Raw genomic sequence first — 12,693 nt, 5'->3', positions numbered from 1 at the left:
TGGACCTTGTTCCACAATTGACTTTCTTGAACTTGGCCAGTAGCATAATCATCCCGACTACCTCCCTGCACCACTCCTCTCTCTCTCTCAACACTGGAGCTGGGAGAGGCCTGCGAAGTCATCTCATCCCACAGCCCAGGCATTCCACTGGAGAGAGTAAAAGCCCAGATGCTTAAGTTCAAGCCCAGCTCTCCACAAATTTGCTGCGTGACTTTAGGCAAACCACTTAACTTCTCCAAGCCTATTTTCTCATGCATAAAATGGAGATGGCAGGTACATAACTCACAGAGCTATGATGAGAAATACACATATAGGGCTTATGGCAGTGTACATAGTGAGCGCTCAACAAATCTTAGCTACAAGGATTATTTTACTGAAGAAGCAGCTCAAGCCCAGAGAGGTGAAGTGACTTATTCAAGGAGATACAGTACGTTACCAGTAGTAGCTTGGATCTAAGTCAACACATCCAAGCAGTTCTATTTCTGTTATTCTCTGCTGCACCCTGACAACCTATTTCAATTCAAAATATGCATGTGTCGTATTTCTTGATTCATTCCGCCAATACAGGCTACACATCAGTCTTCACCGGGCCTGATTCAGAGCACTGAGTCACAGAAGTGAACGACATCCCTGCCTCTTGGAACTTATATTCCCTAAAAAGATAGAAAAACATACTGATGGCTATTCACCAAAATGTTGATCAAATTCGATGATAAAATTATGGGTGCAGTTTAGTTTGTTCTGGTCACAATTCTGTATTTTCCAAATCCTCTGCAATGAACCTATATTACTTTCTTTAGGATGTTGGCATGAGGATGGATGGATTTTGGGAAAAAATATTTTAACATGGGAATGTAGAGAATATTTTCTAAGGTGGATGATAAGGAAAATGTAACACACACACACACATACACACACACACACACACAATGATTTGATGATGCTGCATCTTCACAAGTCCCTGAGAACTGAATTCTATCTCTGTAAAAGTAAGAAGGTCTGGATTTCCTCACTGAAAACTGATGACGTGATAAAAGACTGCATGTTTCTCATAGAGTTCCTCACCTCTCCCCTCTCTCATTGCTCATTTGATAATAAAAATGCCTGTCTGAGAGGGGCCACTCCCAGCAGTGGGTTGAGAGTCCCTGTGATCTCTGAGCATTCCAACCCTCAGGAAGGGGAGGGTGCCTGCAGGTGAGGCCAGGGAATCCCCAGGCATGTGCTGGCACTCCAAATGGGCCAGTCTCCCCTGCTGGAATCAGCCTCTCTCCCTGGCCTTTTCCTACTCTCAGGGTTACCTTTCACCCCTGATGCCCTCTGCCAGTTTTAAAGTCTCTCTTCCCTCAGCTGCCTGGAAAGGAGAACTGGACTCCGGAGGAAGTGTTCTCAGATGCTGAGGAGTATGTGGTCTGATTGCATTTCTTAAAGAGAAACCTGGAGCCACTGAATAGCAGAGGAGAGGCATTCTCCCTCCCACCTCCTTCTCGGGCTTAACAAAGGGAAAAATCAGGAACTTTTCTTAAAGTACTTGAGTAGAGGAATCCTTCAGTCTATCTGGATTTCCATGGATTTCACAAAGAGAGATGCTGGACTCAGGGAGGGGCTTTCAAAACAGGACTCAGAAAGCAGGAGGCCCAGTTTCCACTCCTACTACCTGGCAGTGGCTGTGAGCGAGGCATCTGCCTGCCTCCATTTCACCTTAAAGTGAGTGGACAGCATTACCTTCCAAATGGGTCTGACAAATCTCCCCTTCCTGTGTGCTTTTGGAGATGTCTAGGTTTGGAGAGAAAATATTAAATGCATTGAGCTGCTAAAACACACACGTGCACACATGCAAAAACACATGCACGCACACACACACGCACATATGCACACACAGAGAGTGGTGCCATAGAAAGCCAAGTTGTGTAAATATTTTTAAAAGATAAATGCAAGTCCAGAATTTCTAAAGACTTATAATTAACCCTTGAAATATCACTGAGCTGATTTTATAAAACAAAGTTATCCAGTCTGGGAAAGAAATTGGATCTGTTCTGGCTGAGGTACTAGCTTTTTGTGCCTCTGGATGTGATTAACTTGTTAAGCCTGAGTGTTCCTGTGGCCATGAGCAGACAATTTTTAGACTACAGACAGTAAACGGTTCAGGGCCTAAAACCACATGGGGCTGGAGATACAGCTCCCCTGACGTTTATATGGTCTTTCCAAACAATGTTGAGTAATCTGCCTTTCTGCTCCCATTTCCCCCATTTGGAAGGTAAATTAGACACATTCATTTTCCGCATGGGCAAAGAACTGGGTAAAGTTTCATTTGACCTCACTCAATAAAGCCATATATTCTTGGGAGGGAATGTCTCTCTCACCCAGTGCAAATGTTACTCCAGCAAAGGGATATTTTCCCCTTTTTCTGAAGCAACAAGAATCAACTTCTGGCACGTTGCCATTTGGGGCAGATTTTCAAGTTTGAACCTGCGTAAACATTTTAATGAAAGCATGAAACGAAGGCTTTTAATGACTTATACAAGAAGTCTCCTAAGGCAGGTCTGGCCCCTACAGCCCACAGAAAAGAAAACCAATAATAGCTTGAACTTGTTTTTGTTCAAACTCAGTTAACCGAAAAGAATCCCAAACTATGCAACATGTTCCCCAAAGCTATTATACGAACAGGGATGTCAATATTAATATTAGCACACACTGCTTGGAAGGTAAATAGAATGGGGGAAAAAGTTACACAGTATCTTCCTAAGTCAAAGGAATGTTTGCTCCTCACCACTCCTCTTTGAAACTTGAGAATTTACCAGAAATGTTGTATTCCTTCCCTTTCCTTTCTTTCTTTCTCCAACACTCCTCTCTTTATTTCTCTCTCAGGCTTTCTTCTGGCTTTACGGTTTTTGGGGGGTTTTTTGTTGTTTTTTGGGTTTTTTTGTTTGTTTTTTCAAGACAGGGTCTCGCTTTGTCACCCAGGCTGGAGTGCAGTGGCGCAAGCTCGACTTACTGCAATCTCCGCCTCCTGGACCCAAGCGGTCCTCCCACTTCAGCCTCCTGAGTAGCTAGCACTACAGGCGTGTGCCACCACACCTGGCTGATTTTTTGTTTTGCTTTGTTTTTGAGACAGAGTCTTGCTCTGTCTCCCAGGCTGGTACACAGTGGCACAATCTTGGCTCACTGAAGCCTCTGCCTCCCGGGTTCCAGCAATTCTCACACCTCAACCACCAGAGTAGCTGGGCTCAGATAATCTGCCCAACTCAGTCTCCCAAAGTGCTGGGATTACAGGTGTGAGCCACCGCACCCAGCCCATTTTCTTCTGGCTGTTATTGCTTTCTTTCTTTTTCTTTTTCTTTCTATTTTTTTTTTTTTTTTTTTTGTGATGGAGTTTCGCTCTTGTTGCCCAGGCTGGAGTACAATGGTGCGATCTCAGCTCACCACAACCTCTGCCTCCCAGGTTCAAGCGATTCTCCTGCCTCAGCCTCCCAAGTAGCTGGGATTACAGGCACGCACCACAACGCCCAGCTAATTCTGTATTTTTAGTAGAGATGACGTTTCTCCATGTTGGTCAGGCTGGTCTCAAACTCCCAACCTCAGGTGATCCACTCGCCTTGGCCTCCCAAAGTGCTGGGATTACAGGCGTGTATTGCTTACTTTCTTAAATTCCTCTCAGTAAGATGTAATTTTAATATAGTTTCACAAAATGAGAAGTCTCTAAAATCCTCCTAGTCCCCCGTTTTCTGGTCTCTTAGCTAGCTGGTCCTTAAACTGCTTAGGAAAGAGAACACTGATGAAATACCAAGAGACTTTCTAGAATATGGGCCATGGCCTGACACTTTTGGTGGAACAGAGAGGAAAGTGGCATGTGGCTAGAGAGGAGAAGTGGTGATGTCAACAATGACATCTAAACTTGTAGGAGAAATGAGCCACCCTTGCCACATTAGACAGTTACCAGATTGATACTAATTGCTGAACCCAGTTTTTTCAGGCAGTTGGGATATGCATGACTGATCCAAATGGCTGACAAAGGGGAGCTGAGCCATTTCCAGTGTGGATACAGCTTTACGGCCAGAGAAGAATAACAAGAAAACAAGTAAGAAGCAATTGTAGCCAAAATGAAAAATGAAGAAATCCTTTCTCCAACCAATGCCAACTGTAATACTAGAAGACAGATATTAAAGGTATACTGAATACATGTTTTTCTTTTGTACCTTAGCTCTCATGTTACTGAGTGCATTGTTCTTACTGCTTAATGGACCATTTCAGGTAAAGAACTGAATATTCATAAGAACTAAAGAGTGACTAGCCCTTCCTTTGCATACAGTGAGCAGCAGGTCCGGTAAGTAGATGCTGGCTACATAGTAGGCATTCAATTAAAATATAGTACATTTAATCAATGAAGTGTCAAATAACCAAGTAATAAGATCTCAGTTCCTCAAACTCAGATGCTGCATGATCAGAGCACGCATCTAGCTAAGCCACCATAGCTGTGGGGAAAGTAGTTAGTACATGTCTTTAAATTTGCCTGAGAAAAACTGCCATGGAAGGGGCACAAAGCCAAGTGGTCCAGCCTAAGAATCCTAAAGCACATTCCCCATGAGACTGTGTGGTCCACAAAACACACGAGACCCAGAGATGTGCCAGAGTAATCTTTGAGACCAAGTTAGCACTTTCGAAGACACAAATTGGTTCTTGGTGAAAACAAACAAATAAACAAGTACTAAGTAGAGTGACTTGATTATTCAGCCTCACTGGAAATTGGAATATGCATCCTGGTTAAATTTTAGGATAATTGGTCAATTTTTAAAAAAATATTACAGAATGAAACAAGACCTCTTTCCACCCTTTCAGACATGCACATGCACACAAGTTGGCCTTTGCCATTCCAAACACAGATGCCAGGTCCAGCCTCTTCTTGTAGGATGATGTGTACGGAGGAACTTCAATGCTCTTAACCTGGCAGAGTCCATGGCCACAGGATTTACAGCTATTCTTCCTTGGACAAAGCTAGATAAACTCTGACGAACACACAAAGCTCTCTTTTCTGGACATGTTGCTGATCAGCCCTCTTTGGTTGACACACTATGTCCTCAGCCAAATTACAGCGCTAACCGATGCAATTGATTCAGTCTCACCTTTCTAGCTATAATTCCACTCTAGTCATGCTTGCCTGTGACTATACCCAGTCATCTTAATTAGAGGTGGGGGGTCCTAAATCTCTCCTGCCACCCACTTGTGACTATTTTAAAGGTAGTCACCTCCACAGAAGCTCAAAGCAACCATTCCATTCATTCCAACTTTTACTCTTCAAAAGAGACTTTATCTTGAAGTTCTGGGGACATCTTAATCTACTTCCTGCACCAGCAACTTCCATTGGAAGATCCAAGGCACCATGCTCTCTGAATGGCCATCCCCTGGATTGTGTGCTGGGCAGCACTTGCCTATTATTGAGGAAAGCAACTATAAACCAACTGGGTGTGGAAATTCACTCCCACCATCCTGGGAAGCTCTGAAACTGCACACGGAGTTCCATGACCAAAAAAAAGAGGAAGTCCTTTTACTGCTTGATTTCTGATTATAAAAAATAATATACGATCTTCAAACAAAATTCCAACAATGCATGGAAATGTAAATAAAAAGGTTAAAATTATCCAAAACCTCACATCTTGGGTAATTATTATAAACATTCTTTCATATATATGTATTCATATACACATATGAAATTTTACCCAAAACGATGTGCATGCTGCATTGACATCCATTATTATTACATACCAAAATTTATGTGTCCCTCTAGCTAAGCCCCTCAGCACCCCATGTCAATAAATGTAGATCGATATCATTATTGGTAATGACTATGTAGTATTCCACTGAGTGCATATACCATAAAGCATTTAAGCAATTCTTTATTAGTGGATAATAGATATTTATGCTGCTTCAATTTTTTTGCTACCATAAACAAATACCATGGTGGAACTCCTGTATATAACATATCTGTATATGTAACAACATATTTGCCACCTTATTAACTATTCTGTTTCCCATCCATTGGACTGGTGTACAGCACTGATCATATCACTCAATGGTGTGCAATCTTAGAAAGCTTACTTAAGCACTCCAGGTCTCAGTTTCTTCCATGGGGTCATTTCTCATGATCTTGAGGGTCCCCTCTAGTATTAACATTATATGGTCACTTTCCCAAATCTAAAAACTTATGCGAAGCCTGTGTAAATGGATGCCAACCAGCTCTCTCTGGCCTCTTTCCTTCTCTTTTTATGTCATGAGCAATGATTGACAGTTCATATTGTTGTCCTTCTGATCTTTCATCTGAGAACATGAAGCCAAAGGAGTCTGCCTAACCTTAAAGACATAGGGCTGAGTCGTTGCCAGGAATCTGATCTTTTAAAGATTGCTTAGTTCTGGCTAAATCTCCACAGCCTACTCCATTAGCATTTTCAGTTCCAGCACATTCATTTCCCAAAATTTCAGACTCCTGGCATCATTTGAACCTCACTTTATGCCTCAGTTCCCACAGCTCAGCATGTGACCCTAGTCATTTCCACAGGCTGGAGCCCACACAGAGCTCTGCAGGGCAGCAAGAGGTATGCTAGTGAATTGTCCCTAATGAGCTTATAGTTCCCTATATCCTGGTATGGTGAGGTTCCTTCAGCACCCTGGGTGCAGTGAAACAGGCAAGTCTATGCTGGTGGAGCCCCTGCCAAGGAATTTCCAGCCTTAGTGCAGAAACAAGAAAATGCAAGGTCCCTCCTAGCTAGTGGCAAGGCCACAGCTGCACAGATTTCTCAGCCCGGTGCTGGCTGATTGATGGTTAGGACAGGGGGTGGCTCACTGGGTAATGGCTGTTGGACTGTCCTCGGCCACAGAGGGACAGCCCTTGGAGCAGCCCCGAAGATCCAGGTCCAGATTAATATAGGCTTTAGGAGAGAAGCCTGCTAAAAGTAAAAATAATAATCACAACAACAGCAAAAAACAACTTCTACTTGCATAACATCTTATGCACACCACTGCTTCTATTCCAACCTTTTAAAAAAATCTTACTGGGCAGGTAAAATCAAGGCTCAGGGAAGCCTACTTGCTTGATCGAAGCCACAGATCTATTAAAGAACAGCATCTAAGTTTCTCAGAGTTTTTAACTCTTTATTTGCTGTTAACTTTTCTCTTTCCTTTACAATGCTTGCGTTTTCATGGCTCCTGGCAGCTATGAAATGTCGGCCATAGATCAAGGATGGTACAAATAGATAAAGAAATTGCAGATATGAGGAGTGGTTTTTTTTTTAACTACTGCTGTTGGAAGCAATCCGAGCCAGAGCTTCCTAGACCTTCACAGAGCAGCTTATGACTCCAAGAGGTCTCTGCACCCCTGTTGTTTGAGCAGGGCACTCACCCAGCCCAAATGACCCCTGCAATGGCCTCTTGGTTCCTCATCCCCAGGTTATCTTTGCACCCCAGGTGACCTGGTGAAAACCAACCTCCCTAGAAAAGTTTTCTTGAGTATCCTGCTCTGTCAAATCCACACCTGTGTACCAGCTCAAGCCTGAGTTCCAGGCCCCTTTTGGGTCCGTCTGGACACTTTCCCATAGGAAGGACTTTTAGCTGAGGACAGAGAACAAAAGACCACAAGGGCTTTATGACAGAAGGTGTGCATCTGGTGAGTAGATCCATTGGAAGGATAAAGGGTCTGGTTTAAGGATACAGTTAAATTATCTTATCAAAAGAGAACATAAATTGTTTTCAGAGTATATAGAGGAATAGTGATATCTACAACTTGGGCAAAGTATTTAAGGTTCTCTTTGGGACAGTGGAGATTCAACAGCCAAGGTAAGGAGCTGCCATACTGCGGACAATCCATATCAGGGGAACAGAATGGAGAGCCTCAGATGATGGGGAACATAGCATCACTTGAGAGGGGACAAGTGGGAACATCCTCCTGGCTGGGAGGGGGCCACACATCTGTGCACATCCCGAAAGAGCAACACAGAAATAAACATGAACAAATCATATAGGCTGCAGGAAAGCAAGGCTGCATGAGGGTAGGAGCCCTTCTTTGTTCACGAATGCATCCCAAACACCTAGAACAGTGCCTGGCACATGATGGGTGCCCAACAAACGTGTGTTCAATGAATGAAGCAAAATCTTGCCCAGGTTTGGATAAAGACTGTGTGGCACTCTCAGATAGGAGGTGGAGTGATGAACTGCACAGGGTGTCTTCCTCCTAATTAATCCACCATACGATAAACATAATACCTGGAAGAAAGCAGATCATTCTCCACAATAGCAATGAGTAATCTAAACAAACAAGCCCAGGTTCACCTTGCAAATATTGCAACACCTAACATGGATGACAAGTGGGCAGGGACCCAGGAAAGACATGGACGTTGACTATAATGCCAGCATCTGCTACACTCTCAGCAGTGTACACATGTATGCCAAGTATCTTAAAAGAGGATACAGGGAATGCATGACCGCAAGAAAGGAATGTGTCATATGGGTGAGCAAGCTGTCTGGACTCTAACGTGTCACGAAACTAAAAGCATCACAGAGCAGTGGTATCAGATCATAGAACAACCTGGGCTGTAGCTAAGCCCCAACTCAACAAATCCAAAATCCAGTGTGCACCCCTCTCTCTCACACCTGCACTTCTCCTGCATCAGCAGAGCCTTCCCTAACACCCTGCTGCTTAAGACTAGGGTGGGTGCCCTTCCTACATGCCCCCAAATCTCTCAACAGACCTTATCTTTCAACAGACCTTCTCAGTGGATTCAGAGCTTCTTCACAGCAAGGTGTCGTGTCTTATTCCTTGTGGTAGCTGTGCTCCTCAGGCCATATCTTGGATATAGTAGGTACTCAATAAATAATTGTCCAAAAATTAAATGAATGAATGGCTCCATCATCTACCAGGTCAATCTTTACTCCTCCCTCTCCCACTCTCCACATTCAAAGTCAACTAACACTATTTAATCTACTTAAAACCTATCTCAGGCCTGACCCCTCCGCTTCCTCCCTATGCTGTGGCCCTATGCTCCAGTCTTCTTCCTCTGTCTAGACTGTTACAATGGGCTCCTGACACTGAGCCCCTTGCCTCTGAGCTCTCTCTATTCCAATCCATCCTCCATGTCAGCAGTAGCAAACTTGCAGCCCACACACATAGTTTGTTTGGTCCTGAAAGTGTTCTAAAAAAGGAATCTGAATTAGTCTCCTATATTTTAAAATCAGGACATTTCAAATAAAATTTTGCTTTGCCAAACATCCCCTCCTTCTCGCTTGGCCTACTAGCCTCATTTGCCTTATGGGCCTGGCCCCCTGTAGGCACTGAGTTTGTGGCACCAGAGTATCTAGAGGAAACACAGACCCAATCAGATCGGATCACATGACTGCTATCTAACTTTGCTGGGAAGATAAACTCACGCAAGGCCCATGGCACACTGGCCCCATCCCCCTTTCAGGCCTATGCCCTCCTCCCTCCTTGCATCCACCCTGCACCTTGAGTGAGCTAGGCACCTTTACACCTCTGAGGCATTGCTCAAGCTCTGTTCTCTAGCTTGAGTGCTTGCCCTGTGCTGTGGTGGTCGAGAGAATGAGCTGGAATCGGACTGCCTAGGTGCAAATCCTCCCTAAGCCTTCATTTCCTCATCTATAAAATGGGCCTAATACCAGTTGATGCCTTATAGGGTTATTGAAAGTAGCAAATGAATAATACCTCTGAAGTTCTTAACACAGGGCCTGGCACATAGCAAGGACTTAACCAGTGATCCTGTTGATGTTGTTGTCTCTGCCCTTCTTTCCCTAATGAAATGCTGTTCTACCTCCACAGCCAGTCTCAATGTCACCTCCTCTGTGGGGCCATCTCTTCCTTCCACCTCGCCCTAGGCAGAATGAGTAACCCCACCCCAGGAGCTGGCTCGTTCTGGCCACACCTCTGGGATGACACTTACCACCCTGTTGCACCTTCAGCTCCCCTGTGTCCATCCTTCTGTGCACCATTTGCTCCCTAAGGGCTGAGCTGGGCCTTTGAACACCCAGTACCTGGACACCGTAGGTACTCAGTGTTTCTTGAATGAGTTGCATTGGATGCCAAGGCAGAAACATTTGGAGAGTTAAATGGCATTTCCCCCCCAGTTTTATGCACCAAAGAATGTTCATGTGATACCATTTGCCACCTGAGTGTAGTCAGTGAGAGACAAAAGGCAAAGGATAAATCCATAGCACGAAGGACAAGCTATGACATTTAATCATATGACGTCTGCTTCTCTGCCTCAGTTTCCTCATCAATCATCTGGAGATAACAATGTATTTCCAAGCTCAGTGGAACATAGGAGGACCAGAAAGGGCAACATAGATGAAAACATTTTACAAATTACAAAACCTCCATTTCAGCGCCTGGTGCAATCTTTGACCTTTATTTAATTAGGAAAATTTGAAGATATAAAAATGAATTTCTTAAAGGACCTGGATTGCTGACATACAGCTAAAAAGTGTGGATGTGGGTGAAAAAGAGAGGAATTCACCCCCTTCAAAACAAATACAAAAACCCACCGTGGGACTTCACTGAGAATGCTATGCTTGGTTGGAATCCCAGCTTTGTCACTTTGAAGGACTCTGGGCAAATTCTTTTCTATTTGTATTTTTTGTAGATTTAGGGAGCACAAATGCAGTTTATTACATGGATGTATTTCACAGCAGTGAAGCTGGGCATTTAGTGAGACCATCACCCAAACAGTGCATATTGTGCCCATTGAGTAATTCCCCATCCGTCACTGCCTTCCCACCCTCCGCCTTCTGAGTCTCCAGTGTCCATTATTCCACTCTGCATGTCCAACTCTGGCCATATTCTTGAACTTTCTGAGCCTCAACTTCTTTATCTGTAAAGTGAAGATAATGAAATCTATCCCAGGAAGTTGATAGGAAGACGAAATGACACGACATATGTAAAGACCTTGAAGAATACCTGCCACTGAGGCTCCCAATACTGTTGTTTGTAGACTGTTTGTTATAACCAATAGGCATTAGATGTAAACAAATAGAGATACTAATTTGAACTACATATGACAATGCTATGAGAACAAACACAGTGTATGTATTTTCTGATTTGAGATGGAGGGCAATTGAGTGTCGAGAGCTGTCTCCCCTAATCAAGCCCTCTGCAGCCTGCTTCTAGCTCACTGTCCTGGATCCTCTCATTGCTTCCTAGCCTGTCTCTCCTCTCCAGCTGCCCTGTCCTGGTTGATCTCCCCTGCTCTCGGAGTGGTTTTCTAAAACTACTAAGTCTTTCCTCCATAGAAAGCTATTCAATGGCACCCCGTTGCTTCTAGGATATGGACCCACTATTTGGCCAGCACACAAGGCCTTCCCTGGTCTGACTGTCCCTGTCTCTCAGGCCCATCAGCCTGTCACCCTCTTCTCCCTGCCTTATGTCCCAGCCATACTGAACTCTCTCTGTGCCTGAGCCTGAAACCTCCAAGCCTTCCATGTCCTGCCTGATGAAATGCCCTTCCCCCTGGCCTGCTCTCCCTTGCCTGGCCTAGTCAACAAGACTCAGCCTGGCCATCAGCATCCCCAGGAAGACACCCGCAGCCCTAGTGTGAATCTGATGCCCCTCCCGGGAGCTCCCACAGCCTCTAAGTACACCTGAGTTTACCAATATTCACTTTTCTGTCTCCCTGTTTCCAAGAGACAGCAAGATCCTGAAGGCAGGAATGATCTTTTGTCTCTCACCAATGGCCAGCCAGCCATGCTTAAACATAGCACGTGCTTTATTATTTTTATTGAACAAAATCGATTTATAAGTGAATGAAAGATTGTGAAAATGGATTGGTTGTAACATTAGTGCACTATAAACATGTTTATCTCCTTATCCTACTCGCCCCAAAAGATCACACATCTACCCATCCTTGGTAACCTACTTTTATAGACATAAACAAGTCAAAAATTAAACACTGGTGGATGCTGAGGCAGTATTGCACTGTGTTCAAGCTCACAGCCATTGGTGTGAGCCAGTCTCAATGTCACTTCCTCTGTGGGGCCATCTCATCCTTCCACCTCACCCTAGGCAGAATGAGTAACCCCACCCCAGGAGTCCTCCTTCTTACTAACTGTGAGGCTGAGGCATATCACATAACCTCTCTGAGGCTTCATTTCCTTCCCTGCAAAACAAATATGAGCACATGTATCATAAAGTTTTTATGAGAATAAGATGAGATAATGTGTGTAAAGCACAGTACCTAGCATGTAATAAGTGTTTAATAAACCTTAAAAATAGATTGTTAAAAAGTCCTAGTTACTGCATTGTTGATCAATGAATCCTCAAGTATTTGAATGCCTGCCCATTCAACCTATGGGAAGTCAAGAGAAACCTTCATCAGCAATGGACACAAAATTGTGCATGTGAGGAGCCTGGCTTGTCCCTTGTGCTGAAAGGGAAACCAGAGCTCAGTGATGAGCATGACATTGCAAAGTGACTTAAACACTCAAGAAGCCACATGTAAAATTTGCAACAGGACGTGGTCTTCCTGCTACCCAGAGTGTGAGCCTCTAGCACACTCCATGGACTTTTCATTTGCTCTGAAACACTCGGCTCTCTGCAGCCCCATGCTTCTTTTCTCAATCTTCCGAGGGCCTTCTATCCTTCTTAACTCGCTGACTGCAGGATTCCCCCAGGCCTTATCCAGACCAGTTTTAAATGCCTGAAACTTC

Source organism: Pongo pygmaeus, chromosome 10, assembly GCF_028885625.2.
Source record: "Pongo pygmaeus isolate AG05252 chromosome 10, NHGRI_mPonPyg2-v2.0_pri, whole genome shotgun sequence".
Lineage (NCBI taxonomy): Eukaryota > Metazoa > Chordata > Mammalia > Primates > Hominidae > Pongo > Pongo pygmaeus.
The sequence above is the reverse complement of the archived record's forward strand: the minus strand, read 5'-3'. Positions refer to the sequence as shown.